This window comes from Ptiloglossa arizonensis, chromosome 5 (assembly GCF_051014685.1).
Source record: "Ptiloglossa arizonensis isolate GNS036 chromosome 5, iyPtiAriz1_principal, whole genome shotgun sequence".
Lineage (NCBI taxonomy): Eukaryota > Metazoa > Arthropoda > Insecta > Hymenoptera > Colletidae > Ptiloglossa > Ptiloglossa arizonensis.
Genome location: NC_135052.1, coordinates 3,213,750 through 3,222,003, shown reverse-complemented (window position 1 = coordinate 3,222,003; position 8,254 = coordinate 3,213,750). Strand labels below are relative to the sequence as shown.

The window sequence follows — 8,254 nt, the reverse complement described above, 5'->3', positions numbered from 1 at the left end:
CCGCGGTGCTTCCGTACGAACCAGCCAAGTATGAACTGTCAAGGATGATCTGGCTCCTTACCTCCTTCTTATTGACGGCTTCGGTCTAAACAAAGCCCTGTTTTAAATCTATTTTGACTCGAATTTGAAACATCCGCGGGCTTGGCCGTAAATTATCGTCGCCGTTGTTTCATTGTTCCGTTTCGAAGTACTCGCGCGCATCGACGGTCGATGTACCGTTATTGCTTGTCGATAAACGTTTAACATTTTTCCGCCACGAGTATCAGATTTGAAAAATATAAAAAGCGAAACAAAGTTCCTTCGATAGGACCGTGCACGGGACAGAAAATAGTATCGAAACGTCTCTCGCGGCACAGAAAGAAGAAACGTTCCATTTCGAACCGGTCGAATCTAAACAGGAATCTAAATTTCTTATCTGACCTCCAGCTGCTTATCGGCCTCTGCTTTGGTCCCCTTTTTTTGTCGAAAGCCTCGTAACGAGATACCATGGATTCCCATTTTTTCTTAAGTTTAATATCTACGCGTAAATAACCGAACGATCCCGTGAAATACGAGGGAAAAAAAAAAAAAGTAATAATGTTATCTAGATGTTAAATATTACGGTATAAAAATAAGAATTATGTTTCTCGTTGAACGAAGCGTCGAGTTTTGGTCGAAGAAAACAAGGCGTCACCGCGGAACACGCGTCAATTATTTCATTGCGCTCGAGCTTTAGAAAATAAACGACGACCGATGTAATGGAATTTATTTACTTTACCTTTTTCATTTTCGATCGATCGTATCTTCGTGCGAACGTCGTGAAACATTTAATATTCGTTCATCGATAAAACGTAACGCAAAATTGATGAAATTGTCGGTAACTCTTCGTTACTCGACGAAATATTCGACTGATGGCATCGCACGAAATATATTCCTTTTCTCTTATTTCACGTTTTACATCTTGCGTCCTCTTTTTGAGAAACGAACAATTCTTGTTCAACCCAATTCCAATCCAATCCAATGATACTCGAACAGGGATTTTTCGTTCCGATAAAAAACGCACGACTCGTGTGATTTTTACCAGCCGGTGTAAAAAGTTTGAGAAACAAGACTTCACTTGGTAACGTTTGCACGCGAACGACTCGAATCTGTTACTAAGGCGTCGATGCCGCGTCAACCGTAGCGCGCATTAATACGCGTGAAAAACTAGTTCGCAGCGACGCTGTTCCGTGGTGAAAATCTCTCGAAGTACGCCACGACAGACGATCAAACTGGTTAAGAAGCTTCGATTAGCGTCGTAGACGAGCGCGATCCAAGTTTCTGCAAACGAAACGACGTAATTTCTGCAAAATATGCAACATTATGGCACGAGAATCGGGCGGGCGCGGCTCCCTGTACGTATCAGTGTCGTACGACGTTCGCGCGGCGCCCGGGGACCAACATTTTTATCGATCAGTTTCGCATCGACCGTAACGATCGAAATTGTCAACGCGACCGGAAAAATTTCTATTACCGTCGATACGCGTTCGTTGACGCGAGCAGTTGTAACAAATACCGACGCAACGACTCTTTCGTAATAAATCGTCTCGTACGAGCGCGCGTCCTTCGATAAATCGTCGTCGACAATTTCAAATTCTTCGATGCGCGTTTCTTCACGATCACGTACGCACGACGACTCGAGATTAAAATTCGAACAACAATACGCGTATCAGTTCCGAACGAAACTCGTCCGTTGGAGTTTCAGCAATTTGAACAAACATAGGAACGTTACGATGGTTTTACGAGATTTGTAATCTCGGTTCGTCAAAACTTCTCATAAATTTAGCCCTTGATGCTGCACGTGATGTAACGAGATGCTATCAGCCGTGCTTTCCGTGCTGCTTCGAATTGCACAACATTGTGTGTCAAGGGCTACGTACGTACGTACATACATACGTACATTCGTTGCGATCGGTCATCCTGGACAACGCGTACGGTCGTTCTTCGGGAAAAAGTCCCGAGTTAATAAGCATTTCGAACCGATACGCTGCCCACGTGCGCCGCGGTGACAATGTTTCTTTCTTTTCTTTCTTTTTTTCTTTTTCTCTCGCGACGCGTCAATCGCGGAATAAGAAAAGAAAATCCGAGAAATCGATAACGATACGTCTCGGGAGTTGCGGCGTTGTAAATTCATGACTTACCGAGAATCGAGCGAAAATGGAACGTGCAAATTTTTTAAGCGGCCAACCCGACGAAAACGCGGCAATATTGTTTCACGTTGGCGTTCTCCCTTTCGTTTTCCACGATCTCCGCGGCATTACGTAAGCCCTGCTTAAAAGCGACGACGTACGCGAAACAACGGGAATACAATTGTTTCGGTCGCCTTGGAAATAAACGCAACGAGAGGAAGTTGTTATCGGATTACGTATAAAGGCCCGGAAATGTAACTCATAAATTCATTTACTGTTTACCGCACGAGCGGGCGAGCCCTTCGTAACGAGAAATGCTTCTCGGGAGCGCGTAGCGGTAGCAACATTTCGCGTACAATCGACAAGAAACGGGACAAGGGTTCCGGTAACGAAAGAGGATCTTTTGTATATTAGATTTATTTCGGTACACGCGTTTCGAAGAATAATAACTGTGGGAGGGACGACGATACAGTTTCCTCGATATTAAACGACTGGCCGTAGTATTAAATCCGTACAGGTTCCGACAGGTTGCCAACCACAACCCTGCTCCACATGTGGCCTCCACGTTTCTCCCATGACAAACTCATGCGAGACGGTGTACATCAAACCATAACATATTCTCTCAACTATTCGTCGAGCAGCTGGTGCGCACACAAAAGAACACTACCTGTCCGATACGAACGTGGGGTAAATGGCATTCGTCGTACAATTGACGTAAAAACAATGATAGCTCGATCTTGGCGTACGCAACGAAGTGTATTATTTGCGATTCAATCCCTCGTCGAAAGAACTCATTATCGACTCTCGCGTATCGAACGAACCCGTAAGCTTCTTAACGTTTCGTCCGCGTAGCTCGTGACGCGTGGATCGTAAAAATTCGTTCGCAGCGGGTCGCAGTTGCGCGAACCGCGCGTTATTATTTCATTTCGAACGAAACAATCCGTCCCGGAATTACGAGCGGTGTCGATGTCGTAGCACGGTGTTAACGATCGAGAAGAGGTTAGGTTTCGAGTTTCCGAATAATTGTATCGCGGCTCCTCGATCGTACCGTAGCTACGCGATAACGTAATTATTCGCGAGTAACGTTGTATTCGAACCCGGGGCGGTAAAAGACGGAACGGTAGCGCTCCGAGTGTCCGTAAGTAGCTGCGCGATTATCGAGCGATACGAAACAAAATATTCCGAGGGAACGTAGCCGAGCGTGGTAGAGTGGGGCGCGAAGATACTCGATACGTCCCTGATGCCGGGTCCCGTAGCGGTGGGCATGCCCGCGGAAGATGGAAGGCACACGAGCCGAGCAGTTCAGTCGCCTTTAACCGGCCTTAAAGTAAAGATCGGATCGTCGCCGATCGCCGTGCGCGTGCACAACAGAGTTAGAGCCACCGGCTTATCGTACGGATCGCGCCGAGAATGAAATTCTTTCTTTGCCTGGTAGAATACAGCAGCAGCAGCAGCAGTATCTCTTTGTACAGCAATCTCGACAATAAAAGAAAACGGCTGGAACGTTTATGGCCGAACGGCAGTTGTACCAGTGGCTGCATCGCCTGAGCGGATATTTCACCAAGGCATTTTCCACGTCTACTTTTGCACAACATTGCGAAAGACCGTGGCGGAAGAACGTGTTTTCAAGTCCCGCGAATTTTACTCGCTCGTGGCTGATCGTCGAGACCGGCCGAACGAAAATACTACGGACATAGAAAATCCGGATAAAATACGCGGGACGCGCCTTTCACGTATCGGTTAGTTTCTAGCGCGAGATTCGAACTCGCGCCAAAGTGTGTTCCACAGTGGATACTATTTCTCTTTTGGGTTACAACACGAAGTGGCCGACAGGTTTGTACCGTGCAATTATTTTCTCATTTTTTTTCTTTTTTCTCTCTCTCTTTTCGTTCCCCGTCGTCCGATCTTTTTCAATTTTCGTGCCGATATTCGACGGGATCGACGCGACGGCTACGGCGACACCTATGCGTTCCCGTTTTGATAAATCGAAGTCGCACGGGAATCGTGAATCGTGGTGCGATCGTAAACGGAATTTCGAACGGGAAGCGAGCGCCGGGATCGCTTACGCGAGTGAAACATTCCGTCCGTTCGAAAGACAAATTCGCGGTTAGAGACGCTCGCAAACATTCGGCCAGGCTACATTTTTCGAACGTGGTGTAACACGCGACGATGATTCGCTAGAATCGTACGACGTTCCTCGCGAGTGCGGCTCTCCCGTGTTTTTCGACGATTTTGAGAGACAAATTTCCACTCGTGTATAAATATCGATGAGACGGTGTTTCGCGTTTCGCGAAAGGAGAGCCTCTCCGAACGGTGTATCGAGTTATGGATTTCTTTTCTGGCAGCTAGCCTTTTCCGTCGAAATTTTCACTATTAGTTATAAATAGATCGCCAAACGGTCGGTCCTCGTTTCAACGGTAGATACGTCCACCGGTACGGATTTTGCCGCCAAAATACACGCTTCTCGATTTCTCGGAAACGGTGCGCGATATTAACGTTCAATCGTAACGAATACAGCGACACGAAGCTTGCGCGCGCGTAGAAATCGATATTTGTATTTTTACACATTTTATTTTTTTTTTTCGAAATAATTTCGAATTTCGACCATTCGGTTCGTAATTTGGCAGACACGCGTTTCGTTTCGTTTCGTTCGGTATCGTTCGTAGCCAAATCGCGCGTCGTTCTAGCGGGTTCGTTATACGTGAAAATATGTCGAGCGAAGATAAGCACGTTAACCGGTATATTGCACTTTCTATCGCAATGTTGTGCAACGTATCAATCGGTGCTCGCGGCTCTAGTTTTTAGGAATTTGCCCGTTGTGTTCGCTCGAAGGCCGCCCGGGATATATTTTTCATTTCACTTTTGCCCGTATCGCGTCCTTTTATCCTGGGAAGAAAGCCACTCTTAATTAGAGTACGGTAGGAAAGCTGTCAGCTCGTTACACGCTCGAACGGTAGTGTTCGGCGGAAGTTGGCGAGCATACCGCCACCTATCTAAAGCTGGACCGGTTTCTGTTTCGACGTATAGGTAGAAAAGTTTGATCCATCGATCGTCGGCCGTGGACGTGGAATGTATTTCGTGTATACAGGGTGGACCGAAAAAAAAGGACGCTCGCGTGTTCCACCGGCGGATGGAAGCTATATTCTATCTTCGAAAATATCGTTCTCGAGAAAGTCAATTTTCGAAATACGGTTCATCGAGCGTCGTACGTTCGATCGAGACGCGCTATGATCAAATTTGCCGGGAATCGAGCGATCGTTCCGGTCTATTTCGAAATCGATACAGCGACAAAGTATCGCGCGCGTAACTTTGTATATCGGCCAAGAAAGCAACGTTTTCACCGGTATCGAGCTATCGAGCTATCGAAATTCGAAAACGTGCGCGTATCCTACGGTTTGCGTTACCCGTCTAACGTTAATCGATCGATAATTAATACCGACAGCTCGTAACCGTTTTAGTTCCGTACACGTATACTGTATTAATTTTACACATCGCGTACAATTACACGCGACTTTCGCAGCATGGATTCTCTCACGATTCGTTAGCGAAGATTTTCAAAGACGCGAGCCACGTTCCTTTCGAAAAATTCTTTCTACGTTTCAACCGACGGTTAAAAATCTCCGTTGGTGACCAATGACCCGTGACACGAGCAATGGGTACTTCGAATAGACGATAACCGCAAAAAAAAAAAAAAGAAAAAAAAACACATTGCTTACACCGGTGAGCTTAAAACAGTATCGACTGTACATCGAGGTTTCTTCTCGGAAACGAAACTTCGCGCGAGAAAAATTTATTCCATCGCCTCCTCGTGTTTATTTCGAGCGCGAAAGTATAATCGCGCGTACTTCGGCTCGTCTTTTGCACAGATTCGATTTATCGTTTCTCTCGTTCGATACACCGCGCGAATAAACGTCTTACCGTAAAATCGACACGAATCGGTGCATCGATCGAAGTTCACAATTTGAATCGTTGATCGCGCACGATGTTCGTTTCCGTATCCATGGGAAGTGTACACGATTCGTGAACAGTCTGCGTATCGTCTCCCATGGCCGACGAAGAAAAGGTTCGCCTCGATTTTCGTTTCGAATCGTAGACGGATCGAGAACGGTATTATTCTCGCGTGAAAATATCCATTCGGAATGTTTCTCTTAAAACGTTCGACTCTGTGTTTACTATTCGACGCGGTACACTTTTCTCGGACGCTGTTCGACGCTTCGAGAACGGTTTAACGAAAGTTTATCTTTTTTTTTTTTTCTTCTTTCTTTTTCTCTCTCTCCTCGCTCCAAGGCGAGTAACACGAACACACCGAATGCTTTCTTTCGCTTCCAAGGCCGTTCTAGGAAGGTGATTTCCCCTACCGACTCTCTTTTGTTCAATTCAGCCGCTAAGTAGGGGCAAAGAGAAGCGGATAATGTATCATTGTTTTTCAACGGCGCGCGTTTTTCACGGGCGACCGAGTCACAAAAGCCACCGATCTCTCTCTCTCTCTCTCTCTCTGTTCCCTCTCCTTTCACTTTTTCTTCGCGTTGTTTATTTTTCTGGCTCTCCTCGACGGTTTTTGATAAGAATCTCACGATGAACGACTCATTTAACCGTCAAACGTCTTTGCGGGAACGCTTGTCAAAATATTACCATCGATACACACGCTCGTTTCTTCGTCGAATCGTCGAGGCTTGTTTATACCCGGGCGTGTTAAACCGCTAAATTGCCTTTCGATCGGAAGGGACAGATGTACGTACAACTTTCGTTGCAACGGGTGTGTACACGTTTTTGATACAATTCGGTGCCGAGAATTTCGCGACACCGTTATCGAAGATATCCGAAAACATTCCGGTCGGTCGCGACGCTCCGCGGAACGACACCCGAAATATAATCGTACGTCTATTTATTTTGAACCTGCTGTTTTAGGTGTTGCGCGGTGTCTGGGTCGCGTACCGTTCGATTTTTCCTTGAAAGGAACAGTTGCGAAAGTATGTACAAGTGCGCGTTGTTCGGTATGTGTGAAAGTGACAGTTTTTCGCGGCAATTGGAACGCCCCGGCGACGAAACGCGCGCGCGAGAGCGCGAGAGCACGAGCGAGCGGGATGTATCAAAAGACGACGGTGGTCCGTTCGTTGCGCGCGGGAACGGAAGATAACGGGTTCGGCTGTCATCGAGCCGAGCTCGATGGAGCGGATGTAACGTTTGCGTTCCAACACTGGCAATAAAACTCGCCGGCGTGTCTTCTGCGTGTCCCGCGGATTCACGAAAACCGATCTCGAGCCGGCGTGGTGTTTCGTCGCGAGCGTGAGTCACGCGAGAGCCGGCGGCGGTGCGCGCGTCGTTTCGTGCAAGTTCGGTGCGCGACCGCTGCCGAATCGGACACGTTTTCCTCCTCTGGCGATACGACGCGGTACGACTGCACCGTAGACGAGCCGGGACGGGACGGGAGATCGAATTGTGCCAGTGTTATGAACTTCTATGTAAAGTGATGCGTCATGTCGCTGCAGAATTTACGTTTCCTCGTATCATTGACGACCGTCGGGTTCTTCCCGGTGTCGTTCCGTCCTGTTTATGTATTCCGACATTCGTCGAAGATTGTAATTCAACGTTGTACGTACGCGAGCGTGCAACGTGCCGATCGGTCGCGTTTCCACGTTACTCGCACGTGTACCGCGATCGTAGGAAATCTTAAGGGTCCTTGCTCGCTCGCTCGCGCAACACCTGGCGGTGGCTCGAAATCTACGGTGGAACGGTGCCGTGTCCGTGACTCGGTGAGAAAAAAGACACAACGGTCTCACGCGGAGAGGGAAAATGCTCGCGTCTAGGGATTCGGTGTTTGGCCGTGATTTATCGAAGGTCGACGTTCCTTCGCGCGGAGAGTTTGATTTGTCGTTGCACACGTTACCGAGGCTTTCTCTTTTTCTGTTTTCTTCTTTTTATTTTTCGCGCTCCCGTTTCGTCGCCTCGCACCGCGTCTTGAATCAGTCTCGTCGTTCGTACGCATCGCGAATCGATACCGAAAATCGGCTCCGCGAAAAATCGAACGCGCGCGCGTCTCGTCCCCCTCCCCCTGGTGTTACGTTCGATATCGATTTTGTTGTTCCGTTAAATGTAGCTTGACCGAC

General features: G+C 47.6%; 1 protein-coding gene across 2 annotated transcripts in view; it reads left to right on the top strand.

The window, feature by feature from the left end:
- Positions 1-3,481: 3,481 nt before the first annotated feature.
- Positions 3,482-8,254, top strand: part of Myc (bHLH transcription factor Myc) — a 29,864-nt gene continuing 25,091 nt past the window's right edge. The window contains exon 1 of one of the 2 annotated variants that reach the window (XM_076311633.1): positions 3,482-3,980. The gene's annotated coding sequence lies outside the window, so the exon portion shown is untranslated. Of the gene's footprint in view, positions 3,981-7,694; positions 7,901-8,254 lie in introns of those variants that run through there. The other variant, XM_076311634.1, reaches the window with a different exon arrangement.